We start from the raw sequence: 21795 nt of genomic DNA on the forward strand, positions 1-21795 counted from the left end.
TTTCAGCACTTGGTCTAAAAGTGTAAGATGGTTCCAATCATTGCTTTTTGGTGCTCAAGTTAGTGTGTGAAATGATCCCAAGAAAATTTTATTAAAGCCTAATCATAGAAGTCATCAAAAGCAAAATGCAAAAAGAAAAATCCATATCCAATTCCTCCTGACATGGAATTGAGCTCTTTTTCCCCTCTTGTTGACTGCTTTCCGCCTATGCCATTTGATTCCCTGCAGATTTAAGACTCTGCTGTTGCATTCTCCTCATTTTGTGACCTTTTGTACCCAAAAGTATGGCCCCCATTTTTTATATGACATCTTGGACCCCAGGAAAACGCCTAAGAATTACATGTTTTAGATGGGTGTTTTGGTCATCTTCTGTCGACCCCAGTACTAGTTTCAAGGCTTTTCAAGCTTAAGTAGATTGATTATTATTCTTTTTTTCCTGCAAAAAAGAAAGAAAAGAATAAGGAGGGTTTGGATTACAGCTGGGACAAAAAATCAAATTGATTAGATTACCTTCACAAAAACCAAGGAGGTTCTGATCATCTACCTATCATTCTTCAAAGGATTCAAAAGTTGCTTGCTGTACATAAAGCTCAGGGTAGGCAACTTCCTTCTTTATACCATTATTACTCCAATAAATGCAACCCTAGCTTTTTACCACCCTAAGAGATTAAAAAAAAAAAAAAAAAAACAAATAACCCAGTGCACTACTTTACATTAAAGGTGCTCCAATTATACTTGCGTATAGGACATGTAGAACTGCCACCTACTTCCAAAGCTATTGAGTGTTTCGTTTATTTAGAGAGAATGTGTACAAAGGGTACTTGTGTCTAAAGCTGTGTATTATTATTTATGTCGGCTACCATCCAAGTTGGAAAAGTGAACTTGAAATAGCAACTTGAATCATGCTTGTTTGATTCATAGCAAAAATCAAAAAAGAAATGTGCTTATGTTGTAAAATGGGGTTGAGTTTGAATCTACTTTGCCATGGGGCTCAAGCTTACATATGTGATAAAGTAGTACCACTTCTTAATTTAAGGCAACGTTTGGTTCACAGAATCTAATATTCTTTTCAACATCCGACATCTACAATTTTAGGAATGTGATACTTGAAAATCTAGACTTCTAGAAATGTGACTAAATCCACGTTTGGAAATGATTAGATATCTGATAAGATTTTAGAGAATATGAGAGTCTCATGTTTGGTTTACTCTTAAGTCATCTTGTAGGAATTAATTATTCTTTTCAAAATATCGTTATGCTTTCTCTTCAAGTGTATAAGGCTCTCTTGATACAAAATCAAATGAAGAGGTATATATGCAATTACCTCGAGCCTTTAAGTCCTTGTACTGTTTAAAGCAAACTTCTCGACAATGGTTTTCGAAATTTTCTACCATAAAACTTAGTCATGGCTTTGTGCAATCTAAATTAGATTATTTATTGTTTATCCGTATGCAAGGGTCTTCTTACATAGCCATGTTGGCCTTAGGGCCTGTTGGGGTGTGAGTTTGAGGGGCTTAAAAATGCGTTTAACATTCAAAAAGTCCGTTTAAAGAAAAAAATACTCGTTTGATAAAAAAAATTGAAAGTGCTTTTAAATGTCCAAAAAGCCTAAAAATGGCCAAAACACACTTTTAGCAAAAGCTTAAAAAAAAAAAAGTTTTTGCCAAAAAAACACTTTTTGACTTAAAATCTCTATTTCCCAAATACAATTCCAAACATGCTCTTAGTTGATAATATAGTAACTGCAAGCAATGATCTTATAGCAGTATCCAATGTCATGAGTTTTTTCAATGTTCAATTTTGACATTTATATGGTCTATCAGGGGCCGAGTATAGGTCTATTGGCTGCCACATGGAAATTATGTGGCTCCTCTAAAAACGTACTTTTGGCAAAAGCTTAAAAATGAAACTTTTGCCAAAAAACGCTTTTTGACTTAAAAACTCTATTTCCCAAACACAATCTCAAATATGCTCTTAGTTGATGATATAATAACTGCAATCAATGATCTTATAGCAGTATCCAATGTCATGAGTTTTTTCAATGTCCAATTTCAACATTATGTGGTCTATCAGAGGCTGAGTATAGGTCTATTGGCTGCCACATGTTGTGAAATTATGTGGCTCCTCCTTGCTTGCTTCGTGATCTATATATCCCCATCCTCAGGCAACTCTTTTGTTTTGTGACAACCAAGCCGCATTACATATTGCTACAAATCTCGTCTATCATGAAAAAATGAAGCATATTGAAATTGACTGTCATCTTATACATGAACAAATTCAAACGGGTGTTATACGAACTCTGCATATTAGTTCTCAACACCAACTTGCTGACATCTTTACAAAAATCTTTGTTGGACTTACTTCAATCATCTCTTATTCAAGATGGGTGTTCTTGAGCAATTATGATGAGTTGGAACATTAAGTTGGTTAAATTAGTTATGTTTCTGTTTCTTTTGTCTTGTAATTAACTCCATAAAGCATGGTTGTACCAGAAAGAGAGGATAAAGGGTATTATTAGATGATTTTTTTTTTTTCAAAAACAGCTCATCACAAGAATTGAAAAATAATTAACAATTAAAGAAAATAGAAGATGAACATCTCCCAAGTGTTTGTGGAAATTCTCTCCAAATATATAACAACATATGTTTTTTAGTAACTATACGCATTAAGCATCGATGGAATCTCAGAAATTAGATTTCAATTTCCATCATTCCAATATATTCAATTAAATACACTTTTCTCTTGTTAACTTGAGTTATCAAATCATCATCCAAGCATGATTGAAATATAATTTCTAAAATACTAAATCAAACTTACGAAGCTTTTGAATTGAAAGAAGGATGCTGGACAAGAAAAACCACTCAAATCATATTCTGAAAAACAAATAAATAAAAAATTTATTTATTTTTTAGGATTCTCCAAGCATGGCTAAGAACTAGAGGAATAAGGTGGTATTGTTTGATGAGGAGATTGTAAAAATGAAGCATTGAGATACGTGCTTTGTTGATCACCTTATAATGACCTTCTTCTTTCTATGTTACTTTAGTGGCTTTGGCTTTTGTCGAGCAAAACATGGCTGCATGATTTATAATTGATGATGTGTGGTCCAAACATGAACACAAACCAGAAACATGGACATGCAAGCTGCATCAGTTGCAGAAGAAAGAAACTCATATGCATACATATAATATATCCTATGCATGCATGTGTAGTTGTATCCATCTCAATATTCTGTAATAGCCTACACAATTGACATTTTAATTTGGAAGAAGACTTAAATTATTCATGAGCTATGCAATGGACAGAAAAGATATATATGTTGCAAAACTTAGCTGTGTTTAACCAAAACAGACAACAAAATAATAATAGTATGTGGGAATGAAATGAAATGATCTATAGATTAATGTGCTTTTCATTTTCATCCAATAATAATAATAATAATGGAGAGTTATTTTTTTTTGTTATTTTATTATTTTATTTTTCCACAAACCATTCCATTAGAAGATAGAAACTAAATATAACCCAAACAAACATAACCAAAGCTGAAATCCGAGTAAGCTATACTAGGTGAAACCCAATACAATATGATTTTAAATTGTTTCTAAAAGTGCTAACCCCATGCCAAAACAACCCAACTAGTGCAACTTATATGTTCCATCATTATTTTCAGCATCAATTTTCATCTATCAAAGGGTCCAAACATAATTTTTCTTTTTAATATCTCTAAAATGGCCGCAAGTTCACATAACTTGTATGAACTCTAGATTTTTACATTTTGTGGTCAATCACATGAAAGTTACAATTGAAATGATTCATATGTTGCCCAAAGCTACGTTTGAAATTCAGGAGTTTTAAGATAAATTATGTCTAGTATGATGCATGACAAAAATGCAGTAATCCTAAGCATGTTCAGATTGAAACAAATCATTTTAAAATTGTAAGTTCTTGTTCTTGGCTAATTCGGTGTTCAAAACGGTAGTTCGAAAGCACCAAGATCCATTCACAAGCCAAGACTAAATTCCAGGAAGCTTGTTTGCCAAGGTTGTCCTGACAGCAAGATAGCTTGTTTGGACATTAAAATAGCCTATCCGAACAGTATTTCCAATAAGCTGAAAATGTTCCCCATCGAAGGCCCTGTTCGGACAAGCACTTACCCTATCTGAACACCCCATAGATTTTATGCCCAAAACGTCTGTTTTATGTGGGCCCAGGTCTAGGGTTTTGTAGATGTTATAAATATATCTTTATAGAAGAGAGAGATACAAAATTAGAGGCTAGGTTTCGTCAGAGGCTGAGCTAAGAGTAATCATATGTTGTGAGTTATAAACCGTTACTCTTAGAGTATATATGTTATTTTGATTTGTGCGCTTCATTGAGAAGTCTATCGGAAGGATCCGGGAAAGGAGAATCATGTTGAAGAAGATTGTGAATAAGGAGATGAGTTGTAGGCTTGTTGATCTTACAGAGCCAAGGTCTTACAAGGGTTGTAAGTGTCCCCATGTCTGTAATCTCTGAATAATCTTTTGATAGTGATTTCTTGGGTTTAGCTACCCCGGAGAGGTTTTACTTTTAGATCGTTTTCTAAAAGATTTCCTCTTTGTCACCAAAATATTTGTGTCTGCATAATTTGCTGCTTTACATATTTTGGTGCTTGAATGCTTGTTGCTTCTTAATTGTTAATTCCGCATTAATTGGTGTTTGGAGTCTGCATATACATTTTTTCAATTAGTATCATAGTGGGTTCACTCTGTTTGGCTTAAATTCCTGAGTGAGATCCTTGACTCATTTTTACGATGAATACATCTCAGTCTGACTCTTTTGGTTTTGATGATCTTAACAATGTGTACAAGATTATATCTGATGAGTATAGTCAACTGTCCTACAAATATAAAAAGACTTGTAAGAATTTTAAAACCGTAGAACAGGAAAAAGAACCCTTAGTGATCAAATTGTCTGAATCACATGCCTTGATTGATTCTTTAAATTCTAAGATGTCTATGCTTGTTGTAAAGAATATATCACTTGAGAATGATTTGAAAGTTCCTAAAGAACTCTCACAAAAATCCTCTAGTGAAAATCTGAAAAGCTTTTTCTGTGTTGATAACAAGCATAATATGATTGTTGAGAATGTTAGTAGCTCTACTTCACATGCTTCTAAATCTGAAAGAAAAACCTTGGTTGTTAAGCCTGTGAATGTTAAAGAAGTCAAGGCTAATATAGTCAGTTTGGATAATGGCAAAACTACTTGTGTGAATAATTGTGTGAAGCCCAAATCCAAGACTTCTTATAAGAAACAAAGTCAAGCTAAGTTTGTTCCTACTTGCTACCATTGTGGGATTATTGGTCGCTTCAGACCAAACCATTTTCAGTTTAAATTCCAAAGACTTTGGAAAAACTCAGCCTCTCCTAAGAAAGAAAAATGTGATATAGAGTCGTGTTTGCCTAGATCAAAGTCTAAATATATCCCTCCTCATAAATGACAATATTTTCAAAGATTTGTTCTCACTTGTCATCATTGTGGCAAAGTTGGTCATGTTCGACCAAATTGTTTTAAATTGAGACCTCATGTGCGTCATAAATTTGGTCCTAAGATTGTTCAAAAATGGGTTAGGAATGATTATACCATTCACCCATTGAGGGGGAGTAGTAGTGATCTCACCTTAATTTAGGTGAGTCAATAACATGCTTAGGATTGGTTGTTTTGCTTATTTTTGAACATCCTAGAGCATGTTATTTTTCTTTGCTTTGCATTTTTTTGCCTTGTTTTTGTTTTCTTGTATATATATATATTTGCACTTTTTGTGTGATACATGGTTGTTTTGAGATTCTTGTTTTAAGGCAAATTCATACAGGACTTTCAAGAAATTCATATGCCATGATCTTTGTAAGGCTTATAGATGAGATGTTGTGTACGGACCACCAAGATTATTGTCTACATGCTAATCAAACGCTCATAAATGTGTAATGTCTTGTGAAGACCTAAAAGTAGTTATTAAACCAAATCATTATTTTGTAGTGGGACCTATAAAATGTGATGAAAGTTTAATGCTAAAGGACATTCATATATTATCTGTTGTAATCTTAATTCAAATATATTGTTTTTCTTTGCTGCCATTCTTTGTGTTTTATTTGTGTTAATTAAATTTTAAGAAAGAAATTGCTGTTGCAAAGATGTTTGAAAAGTTAAGATGGATATATGCATTAAATGCCCTTTAATTGCTTATTTGGAAATCCTCTTAATTTATGTACCTATTAAATACACTTTATTATGCTTGAGTTGATTATCTTTATAATGAACTTTCATTGATCCATTCAAGTATGTGTTATTGTGGTACATTTCATTTATGCTATCGCTATGCACTTAAGCCTCAATAATGAATGTCAATCCATGACAAATTTGTTATGTTGGACAAACCATATGCATAGGATGGATTTTTATTTGTGGGTTAAAATTGACCAAATGCTGGTTGAACCTAGAACCTATAAATTTCAGCTCAAATCCTTATGTATTGTACTTCAATATTATGAAAGACACGTTCTCAAAGAGAAAATGTAAAGTGAAATGTGCAAAATGCCAAAATATTCCAAAAATGAAATTTTCACTGTGTCAATTTTTTGTGCTTGGCTCGTCCAAAATTAAAATTATAGATGTAGCTTTGAGCCTTGTGATAAGACTAGGGGGGAAAATATTGGATGAGGATGACTAGGCCCTAGTAAGGTTTGACTTCTAACCTAACAAGCAATGAATTTCTTTCATATAGTTTGGAAGTTTTAATGTGCCTTCTTTGTCAATATATATTTTTCTATTGCTTGGCTCTTGATTGTGGCTTATCACACATAACACACATAGCATGAATGGTGATGGTACATAATGGCATGACATGAGTTGTAACAATGATTTTGTCTATTCATCTTTTGATACTTTTGCATGTTTTGGGTATTTTTGGCACGTTCAACAAGAGCTTATCCTAATCTGCAATTTTTGATCATTTATTGGATATACTCTTTTTATGAATACTCTTGTTTGCAAAAAAATTTTCCTTTGTTGATATTGAGTCATTCATTAAGGAGGAGTTTTGCTGATGTTTCTTCATGATCTTGCATTATACATCATTTTTTTTTTAATGATCATGAATTTTGTTTATGTTATTCCTATTCCATATATGTCCTGATGTATTTTGTGAAGTGTTTCAGGAAACATGAAGACCTTTTGTCATTCTGTAACAAAAAGGAGGAGTAAATATGGGGAGTTGATGGGATGGCTTGGCATATTGGTTGTCACCAAATTGCCAAAGGGGGGGTTTGTAAGTTTTTGTTATTGGCTAATTCGGTGTTCAAAACGGTAGTTACCAAGATCCATTCACAAGCCAAGACTAAATTCCATCAAGCTTGTTCTGCCAAGGTTGTCCGAATAGCAAGATAGCCTGTCCGGACAGCATTTTCAGCAAGCTAAAAATGTTCCCATTCTGCCAAGGCTGTCCATACAGCAAAATAGCCTGTCCAGATAGCATTTCCATTTAGTTGAAAATGTTCCCCATCGTAGACCTTGTCCAGACAGGCACTTACCTTGTTCGGACACCCCGTAGATTTTATGCCCAAAATGCCTGCTTTATGTGGGCCCAGGTCTAAGGTTTTGTAGATGTTATAAATACATCTTTATAGAAGAGAGAGGCACGAAATTGGAGGCTAGGTTTCATCAGAGGTTGAGTTAAGAGTGATCATATGTTGTGAGCTATAAACTATTACTCTTAGAGTATATATGTTAGTTTGATTTGTGCACTTCATTGAGAAGTCTATCGGAAGGATCCGGGAAAGGAAAATTACATTGAAGAAGATTGTGAGTAAGGAGACGAGTTGTAGGTTTGTTGATCTTACAGAGCCAAGGTCTTGCAAATGGTTGTAAGTGTCCCTGTGTCTGTAATCTTCGGATAATCTTTTGATAGTGATTTCTTGGGTTTGATTGCCCAGAGAGATTTTACTTTTAGATCGTTTTCTAAAATGTTTCATTTTCGTTACCAAAATATTTGTGTCTGCATAATTTACTGCTTTACATATTTTGGTGCTTGAATGCTTGTTGCTTCTTAATTGTTAATTCCGCATTAATTGGTGTTTGGAGTCTGCATATACGTTTCTAAAAGGTTTCATTAATTGGTATTTGTGTCGATCTTACAGAGCCAAGGTCTTGCAAATGGTTGTAAGTGTCCCTGTGTCTGTAATCTTCGGATAATCTTTTGATAGTGATTTATTGGGTTTGATTGCCCCAGAGAGATTTTACTTTTAGATCGTTTTCTAAAAGGTTTCATTTTCATCACCAAAATATTTGTGTCTGCATAATTTACTGCTTTACATATTTTGGTGCTTGAATGCTTGTTGCTTCTTAATTGTTGATTCCGCATTAATTGGTGTTTGGAGTCTGCATATACGTTTTTCAAAAATCATGAATCAATGAACCTGCATCATAATTAAGTCACTAAATTAAAGGACAAACTATGTGTACAGATAGTAAATTATATGGCACCAATGTTTTTTCTAGTGTAATGGTTGCTATGTGCGGAAAATCAGTGATTTTTGTTTAAGGGATCAAACATTAAATAATCTAAACATGGTAGAGGAGAAACATAAGTATATTTAAGCATGTACTAGATGGAAATTGTTGGAAATAATCTTGGATGGTGCACAAAATTCTTATTGAAATAAATAATACAATATGAAAATTAACAATAGAATAAATAAATTACAAGAGATGAAAAGTATAGTATAGAAAGATCTCACAATGCTATAGAATCACGCAAGAGCATTGGCCTTAAAGGTTGATTCGTGCCTCCCGAAGTATATAATTCGGTGCAATTAGATCTCTTGACACACAACCTCCTAAGATTATACTATAGCATCTACCTTTGTTAAGAAAGCACTTCCAAGAACGAAGGCGAATAGAACAACCCTTATGTCACAGTGGATGAGGGACTTCATAATCTTGTTTTGTAGAAAAAACTAATGATATTATATATATAGCTTTATGCCTTGAAGCAAAGTGTTTTAAAATACACTATGGTATTGTAACGAAAGGAAGTAATATGCAAATGCTCTTTGTTGAACTCCATTTATAGAAGAGAAAATTAGTTTACCAATTAAGCCCAAAAATCACTAAATTAAAGGACAAACTATGTGTACAGACAATAAATTATGTGGCACTGACATTTTTTCTAGTGTAATGGTTGCTATGTGTTGCAAATTAGTGATTTTGTTCAAGGGATCAAACATTAAAGAATCTAAACAAGGTAGAGGAGAAACAGAAGTATATTTAAGCATGTACTAGATGGAAATTACTCTAAACCAAGAGATAGCAATTAAATAGAGGACTATTAATATAACTATGTATTTCATTGAACAAACAGATATACTGCAACACTTTTTTCATTTTTCCTTCTTAGAGATCGTTAAACTTCATACCCAAAACATTAACAATGTAGGAAGAGAAGAGAGTTGAACAAAGTGTGTAGTATGCAAGACAAGCAATAAGAAAAATACACAACTAAAACTTCGTTTATTATCCTGACCCATAAAGGTCATTCATTTACAACGTCTAAATTTATATACCAACAAATCCCCAATCTAAAACCTATAAAGAATCACTTACAGAGAGAGAGAGAAAAAAAAATGTTAAATTCCCCAATCTAAAACCTTTAGAGAATCACTTACAAAAATTTAAAAAATATAAAGAATCAACTATAAAAATCAGCATGTCAAACAAAATTGACATGATTCAGACCTATCATCCTTCTTATACTACTCCATTAGTTAACTCCAGAAGGTGCCTACCCATATGATTCAGACCCCCAGCAACTTGTCATATGGATTTTGCAGCTGTCTGTAAGATCTAATGGCATTTCGCATTGGTTATCACCAAGAAATTCCAAATAACCAGCATCAAAATTGAATTTAAATAGCGATTCAATGTTGCTAAAGAAATCATCGCCGGAAAGCTCGGGAATGTCATCCAAATCAAATATTGCATCCTCATCCATGAAATGACATGTCAGATCCTCTTGTATCGTACTGCTTGCCATGTTAGTTTCAGCAACTACAGAATGTTGAGTATTGGCTCTCAGTTCACCTTTCCTAGCCACATTCTTCACATTCGGAGAAATATGGGCGATGTTCTCAATAGATGCAGCTTCATTGTCAGCAAATGCAATGCTTTCGACATCCTCATTCCTCAAGTTGGAGGAAACGGGTTTGCTCTCATCAACAACAAAGACCGCAGAGTTGGTTGATGTAGTCCTTGAATCTAACCTTACTGAAAAGTTGAGGTGAGCACGAGAGCCGTACATACTCCTCGCAGCTTCATCATAATCAAGGGCAGCTTCCGCAAAGTTTGCAAAAGTACCAAGCCAGAGCCGCTTTCCCCCATTTGGCCGCCTAATTTCGACAACCCATTTGCCCGACATCCGTTGCCTAACTCCTCTGTAATTGCATTTTGAAGTCTCAGGCCCTCCCTTGCCATTCATGCATCCTTTCTTTGACCCAATGCCTAGAATTTTCATAATTAGTTTATACTCAAGCTGAATCTGATTCGCTTTCCACTTGGCAAGAGTCTCATCCACGAACATAGATCCTTCAGCTCTACTCCGTGACTTTCTCTTCCTGGAAAAGCAAAAGAACACATTTAACTCACAAGTAGCCATCTTTGAAAACCCTAACCAACAACATCGAGATAAACAAGACAAAAATAGAATTTCCCGGAACCCCTGAAAAACAACACCAAAATATCACTAACAGATTCACTACTCCTTCACAAAACCCAAGAAAAACATCGCAAAGATAGCACTCAGTCTCATAGACTCACCACTCCTCCGTAAACCCCCATAAAAACATTCATAAATATAACACTCATAGACCCATCACTCCTCCGCAAAACCCCAGAAAAACATTCACAAAAAAAGGGGCAGAACTAGACTTTTAGGTTTGGGGGGCAAAAATATATAAATAAAAAAAATATATATATTTTTAAGGGTATATTTAAAAAAAAAAAACAATTAGGGCTGGGTTTTAAAATTTTGGGGGGCTATAGTCACCCCCAAAGGATGCCCTGGGTCTGCCAAAATAACACCCACACACTCACCATTCCTTCACAAAACGCCCAAACTCACCACTCCACAAAACCCCAGAAAACAACACAAAAATATCACTCACCGACTTACCACTCCTCCATAAAAACCCAGAAAATCAACACAAAAACAACACTAACTAACCCACCACTCCTCCGTAAAACCTCAAAAAACCCAACCCACACGAAAGGGAAAAGAAAATGTACTTCGTAGTGGTGGTCTCCGAAGACATGGCAGCAAAAGCAAAGTTCAGTTGGTGAGAAGAAACCAGACCCACAACACAGAGCGAGAGACACAGAGTACAGTGTCTTCAGAACAGAACATAGCAAAAAGGAGATGAAAGTGAGTATTGCGTTTCTTTCCTCTTATTACTTATTTAGGGTAATTTCATTTACCCTCATGAAGTTATGCACCTTTTGCAAACCTCCAATGTTCAAAGTCTTTCACTTTGGTGTATCCAAATTTAATTTCCTTCCACTTTCCCCCTTCCATTAAGATTTTCTGTGAAATCCTAATGGACCCCTTCGCACGTGCCGTGCATGTGAGGAATTTTTAACTAAAAGCTTGTTTTACCCCTAAACTCATTTGGATAGACCACGTGGTAAAAACACCCTTAAACCTATTTTTGCAAAATCACAAATCCTAAAAGTGTTGCTACAGATGTCGCTTGAACCCTAACTTCGTACCCATTTGACGAACTCTGAAATCCCAATTCATCACAACCAAAATCGCAATACACAACCATTTAAAATCGCGATTCGAAGCCTTATAAACCAATTCCAACCCTGAAATCGCATGCCCAAGAATCATTTGAAGACCCAGTTGAAGTCGAGTATAGTTGCTTTGGATGCTTCATACTTGAGCCGTCATCTTCGTCACTGCATTCACTAGGTATAGTCTCTTTTGTTAAATAAAGTTGGTTATTTTATAGGTATGCACTAATTAGTCGTATTTCCCTTTATTTTTATTGTTGTTTATTTGTGTCATATGCTAGTATTGTCAAAAGTTTGTCAAAAAAAGCGTTTTGTGGGTCATATGCTGCTATTGGGTTGAATAAAGGAAGGGTTCACTTTTGGTGGTCGTATTGATGCTGACAAAGGGTTAGAGCTTTTGGTAGTTTTTAATTGGCTACTGCTGGGTTTGAAGAAAGTTGACTTTTTTTTAGGGTTTGTTTGTTTAAGCTTTTTGACATGTTTTGGATGGTTTAGAAATATATCACTGCCTACTTTTGGGTTTAGCAAAAGGTTAGAGATTTTGGCATGTTGTGGATGACACATATATCACTGCCTATTGTCGGGTTTAGCAAAAAGTTAGAGCTTTTGGCATGTTGACTGTTTGTTTAAGTTAGGGTTTGTTTGTTTGTTTCTTATTGTTTATATGTGATTGTTTTTGGCATGTTGTGGAGTGGGGTTTACCATTGTGGCCCCATTGCTGGTTGTGGATGACACGTGTTGCTGCAGTCACTGGTTTTTGCATATTGTTGTCTAAACTTAAGGTGATTATTGGAGCTTTTATTGTAAATGTGGTCCCCTATTGAGATGTGGTTATTGCTGTCTATTTGTAATCACTTAAAAGCTACTGGATGTATCATTTAAAAGCTACTGCATGTATCATTATGCTACTACATATATCACTACCTTTATTAATATATAGTCATATAAGTTGCATTTATTAAATAGTCATTGTTGTTTTCAACGTGGCAGGGCACATAATGGCTAGTGACCTATTGATGTTTGAGGTGCATTACAAGGGTTCTTTCAATAGGGAAAATAGATGCATGTATGTGGGTGAGTTTGTATATAATCACTCGGTTCATGACGTACATAAGATGTCTTTCTTGGATATAGAGGAAACATGTAAGGATTATGGGTATATGTCTGGTGACCTCATTCACTACAAGATACCTGATAGGTCTTTAGATGAAGGGTTAAGGCCTATATTATCTGACCATAATGTAAATGAAATTGTTTCACACCATGTAGGGCATGGTCTAGTTGAGTTGTATTTGGTTTTATTTGATGCGGTTGAAGTGGATGCGGAAGATGACAATGCAAAAGAAGATGAAGAATATGAGAGGATTGTAGCATATAAGAAGGATGCTTTCTGGGATGAGGTTCTTAGTCTACTGATGCTAGTGACTCTGATGGGGAGGAGCGTAGAGTTTGAAAGGGTGGGGGGTTCTAGTGTTGTTGAGGATGAGGAAAATAGGGAGGCGGAGCCAGATAGGGATGCAAATGAGTAAGAAGTTGATGATGGTGAACTAGTAAAGGTGTCAAAAATTACCGGGAAATCGGAACTAGGACCGGGAAACTGGTTTGAAAAATCCAAAAACCGGGTTTCCATTATATATATATATTTTACACTTAGGTTTAGGCTTAGGGTATTTTAAAAAATTAAATTTTTATTTTTCAGGCCTAAATAGGCAAAAACATTGATTTTTTTAGGATTTTTGGGCTTTTTAAGGTTTATTTTTTAATTATTTGGAACAATCACAACAAAGCCCCTTTAATTTAGACAAAAAGACTAATAGATTTTTTTAGAATGGGCCAACTTATGAAAAAAAAAAAGGGGGGCTTATTTTAGGCCCAATACCTAAAATAAGCCCAAAAACAAATTTTCTTAGAAAATCAGTTACCGAACCGGGTAAAACCGGAACTGGCCAGTAACCGGGACCCAGTTCTCGGTTCCTGGTTTTGGCCAAAAATCGGGAAACCAGACCGGGTTGACACCCCTAGGAGCCAGATATGGATGCATATGTGGAAGAAATAGGGGGGAAGCTGATGAAGATGATGCTAATAGTGATAATCTTTGTACAAGTGACATACTTAGATATCCCATTCCCAGTGATAGTAAGGTGAAAAGATATCAAGTCGTCGTGATGTCACCAAAAGGGTTCAATTTACCAAAGAAGATATGAAAAATCTAGTGCTGTAGCTTGGTCATACATTTGTTGATGCGTCAGAATTTAGTAAAGCGGTGAAGCAAGCAAATATTTTGAAGGGGAAGGATTTAGAGTTTAAGAGGAATGGAACCAAAAAAGTTATAGCATTAGGTAAAGACAAGAAGTGTAAGTACAGGGTTTATAGAAAGAAGTTAATGGGTGAGTCTACATTTCTCTTAGTGTCACTGTATCCAAAACACTTATGCACTAGGAGATACAAGAATCACATGATTAATTCAGCTTGGATAGCTAAATGGTGCATGCACTCATTTAGAAACCAGTCAAACCTGCCTATAGAAGTTTTACAGAAAGAGGTCAAAGCCAAGTGGAATGTAGATGTCCATCATAGCTCATTGTATAAGGCAAGGAAAAAGGCACAACAAAAAATTTATGGGAAGTTGGATGAGTAATACCATCGATTATCGAACTACTGTGCAATGGTTAGGAAGACCAATGTGGGCAATTTTTTTATTCTTATGGTTGATAAACCAATGCCCAAGGTCTCATGTAGGTTTCAGAGGTTGTACGTATCATTTGCAGCAATGAAGGCTGGTTTCTTATAAGGGTGTAGGCCTGTGATAGGTATAGATGCATGCTTTTTGAAGGGTATGTACAAGGGCCAATAAATGGCTGCTGTTGGGAGAGATGCCAACAATAATATGTATCCACTATCCATTGCGGTTGTAGAAGCGGAGACAAATGATAGTTGGACTTGGGTTCTTTGAAGCACTTGTATCTGATCTTGGCCCAGCACCAGCACAAGGGTGGACTTTTATATCTGATCGTCAAAAGGTAAGCATACTTCTATTTTTTATTTTACATTTAACTAACTTTCATATGGGATACTTGGATGAAATAAAGTCTGACATATTTTCTCTTAACATATGTGCAGGGCCTAGTACGAAGCCTCGAACTGGTTTGTCCTACGGCTAAGCATTGTACATGTGTGAGACACTTGTGTTGTGCCAAATACTACCTAAATTAATAAATAATATTTAGTACGTTTTGTTCACAAGTGCACAAGATCAAATGATAGTATAGTGTAACAAGTACGAGATCGATCCCATGAGGATTGTTGATTTTGTTTTAGAATTGATAAAAATATCAAATTGTCACTAAATTGGTATTGTGAAAAAGAAATAAAAAGATATAAAGATAAATAAAAAGGTAAATGCAGGGCTTTAATATCCACCACTAATCATACTTAGATAATATAATAATATGCCAATGATCCAATTATATTATGAATACTTAATGTTTGTCAACCTAAAGGTATAAGTGTCTACTCCTTAATCAATTGATTTCCTTAAGCAACGAATTAGGCATAAGTGTCTACTCTAATTCTTTTCTTTCTTAAAGAATTTAGCATGGGTGTCTACTAAGTTGTTCTTTAAGAAAGCATAAATTTGTAGAAATCGACAAACACATGAGGCCTATGACATGGGTGTCTACTCCCGGTTCCCCATGTTGATTAACCCAAGAACTCGGTGTGGATTTTTTTTGTTACTCTTATTAAACCCAGGACTCGATCATCCAAATTGATTTAATTAACTAGTCCATACCACATGCATATAATGGCCAATCACATATATATGAGGAATTCAAGAAAACAGGAATTAATCAAGTTAAGCAACACAATATGATTATCACAAAGGCCCCAATATTGAAATATTAAATAAACTTAATTAGGGCTTCAATCTAGCCCTCCTTAAGAGTTAGTTACACATAACTAAAATAAAAGGTAAAGAAAGAACCGAAAACTGCTCCTAGAAGTAGCCTCAAATTCCTCTCTCCAAAGTTGTCTCCTTGAAATTGTCTATTGAATTGTGAAGTTTAGAGATCTATTTATAGGGTTTATGAGAGTCCTAGAAGCCCTAATAATCCTAGGAAATTCAGAGATTTAAGTCTTAGTCCAATTATGATAAAGAAAACCTAAGTCCAAATCGGAATAAGATTCGTTCAGAATTGCGTTCCTATCTTGTGGGGTGATTTTCCGAATTAGCAAAATGCTATTTCACAATGATTTGTAGAATTTTGAGTTATCTTTCCAATACCGCTAGAATCAGCTAAATAGGATATTTGAGTTGAAAGTTATGATCAAAATACCGAGACATGTGCAGAATCCAAATTTGAATCCAATCCGATTTTGACTTCAATTTGAGAAATTTCGATTTAATCCTTTCCTTTATTTGGTTAAACTTAAACAAATCTTCTAGGTCTTCCCAATTTGCCCTTTAAGCTTGGAACTTTTCCAGAAATGCTTTCTTTTCTTCCATGACCTATAAAACAAAGAAAATACAAAAAGGAAATAAAATAGCACAAACTAACAAAACTAAGAAATTAACAAATATAAGTTAAGGGCTAAAGTATGAATATTTTGGCACTTAACAACTTGTATGCTAATTTTAGAACTGCCGGTCACCGGGGGATACTACTAAAGGACATGCTTTGGAATGCTGCCTTATCTTATACTCAAACTGATTTCCATAATGTGATGGAAGAGATGAAGAAAGTAAGTGAGCTTGCATACAATTATCTTGCAAAGATTGATCCCAGTACTTGGTGTAGGGGATGGTTCAACACCATGGCGAAGTCTGATCTGGTACACAACAACTGCGCTGAGTGTTTCAACTCATGGATCTTAAAGTACCATCACTTGATAATACTGGTCAATGTTGGAAGGGATTAGGAATAAATTGATGAGGAGGTATGTCAGGAAAAGGGAGTTGATTTCTGCAATGGAGGGTAGTTTAGGGCCAAAAATATTGGCCAAGTTGGAGAAGGAAGAGGATGGTGCCAGCCATTGTTGGTGCACATATGTTGGCGATGGCATTTTTTTGGTCGAATGTATTGGCAAACGATTTGCAATCAGTGTGGGGGGCAGAACATGTGGGTGTAGGAAATGAGATGTCACTGGTATACTATGTAGTCATGCCATAACAGCCATCTTATACCATGGTGGCAATCCAAAGACTATCTTAGTGACTACTATAGCAAGGAGAAGTACATGAAGACATATCAACCCATTATCTATCACGTTCCCAGTGAAGAGCAATGGCCTAGGAGCAATTAACCTATTATTGAACCACTAAAGACAAAGGTAGCTCTTGGGAGACATAGAAAGGTAAGAATTAGAGGGGTTGAGGAGCCGAAAAATCCCAACATAATGAATAAGGGAGCAAAGAAGAACCAGTGTGGGCAATATAAGAAATGGGGTCACAACAAGAGAACGTGCCCTGTAAGGCAGAGGCAAGATGAAAGAAGAGAACAAGTACAAAGTATTATAGATCCACTGCAGGAATTGATTGGAATCTTAATATGGTAAGTTGGAACTTATTCCTTGTTAATGTTTTGTTAAATTGTGTTAATTTCATTCTTTTAAACTTAGTCCTTCATTGTTAATCTTTTATTATGTTATTTTGTAGTTGGATGACTCATCCAATGTCGCATCAGTCAGTGGAAGTAAAAGACAAAGGGGAGGTAAATCAACCAATACTGGAAGAAAAAGTCAGAGAGGAGGTAAAACAACCAATGTTTGTACTGGACATGATACAACCGAATCAAGTAGTGTAAGCCAGATTGCACAACCTCTGCTCACCAACCAAATGCACAACCAAGTGCCCAAACTGAAATTCCTACTTGCCAATCCAATATAAGTCCTGTTTGTTTATTGGTTGTGCTGATTTTGAATTGATAAGAATAACAAAAAGTCTCATGATTTTTTTTTTTTTTTTTTTAAATCTGCAGGTAGTTCTTGCTGTTAGCACTAGGAGCCATAAAATATTGGAGTTAGGCACAAGATCAAGAGTTGCTCCCCAACCAAGTGCACAACCTTTTGCCCCAACTGAACTTCCCACATCCCAACCAAGTGCCCCAACTGAACTCGTACTAGCCAATCCAATGTAAGGCATTGTTATTTATTGTATGTGATGATTTTGAATTGACTATCTAACATATGATTTTCATGATTTTATTTAAAATCTGCAAGCAGGTCTTGTAGAAGAACAAATTTTTGGGGTTCGCCACAAGATTAAGATCTACTGGTGATTTGAGGGCAAATGCCGGCAGTGTTAGGGAGCCTAACCATAAGGGCAAGCTAGTGATCGATATCATGGGTGATCCTATTGGACCACAAAAAATTCTAAGAGGTGGACCACTATGCTCTTGGGGACTTCCTCGGGCAGGTGGTACTATCTTTGGGGTTGCCTCCGTGATTTTGAGATACTCAAATCCCAAACGGCAGCAAGTGACACAAATCCACCTCGTTTTGAAGGAAATGCAAAGACAAAGGACAAGAGGAAGGGGAAAAGGAAGCAAAAAATATGGCAACCATGAATGTTTGTGACAATAAATTGTTTTGTGACTTAATGAATATTATGTAATTATTTTGTGATATGAAGACAGTTAAATGTTATGTAATTATTTTGTAACTCCTATGTTATTGTAATATTTTGTGTTCACAATATTAGCCAATGTGATGGCTTTTTGGATGGATGGTAATTGTGGATGATGGTAAATGTCAATGGTTTTTTTAATTTGATTTTTATTTTGATGGTTATTTTATAGTAATCACATGCATTATTGGTGCACATTTGGATTGACGTTAATGTATGTAAGTTACAAGTCTTACACAAAATAGTAAGTAAATTACTTGTCTGACACAAAAATAGTGGGCAACACCACAACATCACTAAATACATTGTAAGAGTTTTCATTACACATTTCACTCAAGATACATTGTAATAGTTTTCATTACAAATTTCATTACATGCTCGAGGCAACATCAACCTTGAGTAATATCTATTAGACACGGGATAAAACATCAATACAGCAAGAAGAATCAGTCAACATGCGAAGGCAAACCGGTACTTCATCTCCTTTGCATGAAATTTGTTATTTTGCATTTGTAATTGCATTTCAAAATTAACATATGCAACCTCCATTTTGGACTTATATTCAGCAAGTTCAATCTTGCATTTCAAAATTCCATTCGAGATGGTTGTGCCAATCTGTGCACATTTAGTCTTCAAATTCTCGTGCCACTCAATCAATTTTGACACCACTCGCTTACCATGCTGACAAATATCCATATCCACCCATTTTAAAAAGCCACATCCATGGTTGTTTATGTTCTACATAATCACATGAACATAAATAAGATCAAACACAACTATTCCAGGATTGTAAAACACTATTATTTGTGGATTAACTACATCAAACTCATTCAACAATGCTCCTAAAATTTCAAAGTGCTTCCTAAAGTTTCAAAATGAATCAAAATAGATCACAACAGAGAACCAAATCAAAATGTTTCCTAAAATTTCATGAACAAATTACGCAGTAGCACCAAACTCAGCTATCATGAACATTTTTCTAAATCCTAAATTATGCAGGAACACCATACTCAACTAAGTAGGAGCACTTAAAATTTCATGAAAAAAAAAATGTGGCTTTGTCTTACACAAAGCTACATTTCTCATTAACAAAATACCCAACCGAACCAAAATTCCCAAATTAGATACGCATACCCAATTCTAAGAATAGCAAACTAAACTAGATTAGATGCAATATAGATTATCCAACACATAATTGTGGCTGCACACATCCACATAAAACAAAATTAACAGCAATATACACCCATTAAAGATCCAATAGTGAACAAAACATCATACCAACAATCCCAGCCATGCATCATTACACAAAATGTCTTTGGCTTGTTAACAAATATTCTATATCAACTATAACTCAATACTAGACCTACATCAAGCTACCTAACAGAATTTTAACAGAGAGAACAAAACAAAGACCCCACCAAAGCATCACTATACCCAGCTCAAAAAATACATCATCCAAAAAAATCTCAAACAAAACACTCAGTTCAACACTATATCTAGCAACCCAGAAAAATACCCAGCTAAGCACTATACCCAACCGAATCAAAATACCCAAATCAAATAAAATAGCCCACCAACACAGTTGCGAGAAAAAAATTAGGAAAATTGCTAGGTTGTGAGAAAAAAAGTAAAAAAAATTTACCACATAATTTCCACATGTATAAAACCTTTTACCGAAATTAGGTAGCGTGAATGCTGTTAAGATACATGATCTCCTCCCACATTTGAACACTGGATTGTTGGTTCCTGCTCTTGTGTCGCTAACTTCACTGACTTCGCTGTCTGATTGATCCATAGTGGGTATCAAATAGGTATGACGAAGCAGAAAAAGAATGATGAAATGGTTAGCCCGAAGAAGAAGAAGAAAGACGAAATGGGTATGTGGGTATGCAGGATAAGAAGAAGCAGGATGAAATGGGTATATGAAGAAGAAGAAATGGGTTTCGATTTTCATAGCAAAGAAGAAAGACACGTGGTTTGTCCAAATGAGTTCAGGGGTAAAATGGGCTTTTAGTTAAAATTTCCTCACATGCGTGGCACATGCAAAGAGGTATGTTAGGATTTTACAGAAAATCCTAACTATAAAATCCTAACGGAATAAGGAAAGTGGAAGTAAATTAAATTTGGATACACCAAAGTGAAAGACTTTGAATATTGGGGATGTTTGCAAAAGGCGCGTAACTTCATGGGATAAGTGAAATTACCCTTATTTATATCGGCCAACGGTCACAAACAAAAATTGAAATTACAATTACTATTTTACCCCCATCAATGGAACAAACTCGGAGAACCGTGTTATACCGGCAATGGTCACAAACCCATTTTGAAATCATAATTACGGTGCAGCAGGTGCTCACCGTGTTTGGCGCTAACGGTCGAAATAAGGGCACATGCGTGGGTTTTCACTCGCTTTGCTACAACAGTCAGAAACCCAATTTGAAATAATAGCATATTTACTAATTTACCACCGATTCTTACCGCCTTTTGCCACCAACGTCCCAGTCAGAGTATACACCCCCAATTGTCACAAACTCAATTTGAAATAACTATTTGCCCTCCATTTTGTTAAATATTACCTTCCAAGGTTGTGGCTGTGAATTGCACTTTCATTATTTTGAGAATTGGTATTTGTTTGTCTGGCAATTGGGATCGCTGCACTGCCTTAGATCAGACCCCCATCCCATTGTCTGCGACTAAAAGGAAATGCCCTCCAACTGTTTGTGAAAGGTTATCACTGAAGAAAGGTTCCTCGCATCCCCTGTAGATGAGTTATATTCTTCTCTTTATAACATAGGACAAAGTTTTCCTTCAAACTGGGTTGGAGTAATTTCCTTCAATCTCGTTTATAAAAGTGACATGTGTTCATTTTTTTAATAACATGTGAGGTGCACATAAGTTTTTAATAAAATTTATTTCAACGGTCCCTGCTATTAAAAAAACATGTGCATCTTACATGTTCATGGACACATGTCACTTTTATAGACTAGATTAAAGAAAATTCTTCCAACCCAGTTTGGATGAAAACTTTGTTCTATAACATGTACATAGACAATCATTAACTTTTACTCAGAAAAGTAATAATTTGACTCGTGTGCCGGTTGACCTTTATTTGATTCTCATGCATGACCGACATATTATATTTGTTTCTTTTAGAGATTTTAACTGGAAACATATGCTTTGATCTTATGCTTTACAGCACACGACAGCTCTCGTAATACCTTCTTGCGTGCTTCAATTTGGGGAGACATATATGTAGGTTATAAGTTTGTTGGTCTAAGTTTCGTGTTCTAGCTTGAGAAGGCTATTTGTTCATCTTTTACAATCGTTCTGTCAATTGAAGAGCATGAATTTC

The sequence above is a fragment of the Corylus avellana genome, chromosome ca6 (genome assembly GCF_901000735.1).
Source record: "Corylus avellana chromosome ca6, CavTom2PMs-1.0".
In the NCBI taxonomy this organism is placed as follows: domain Eukaryota; kingdom Viridiplantae; phylum Streptophyta; class Magnoliopsida; order Fagales; family Betulaceae; genus Corylus; species Corylus avellana.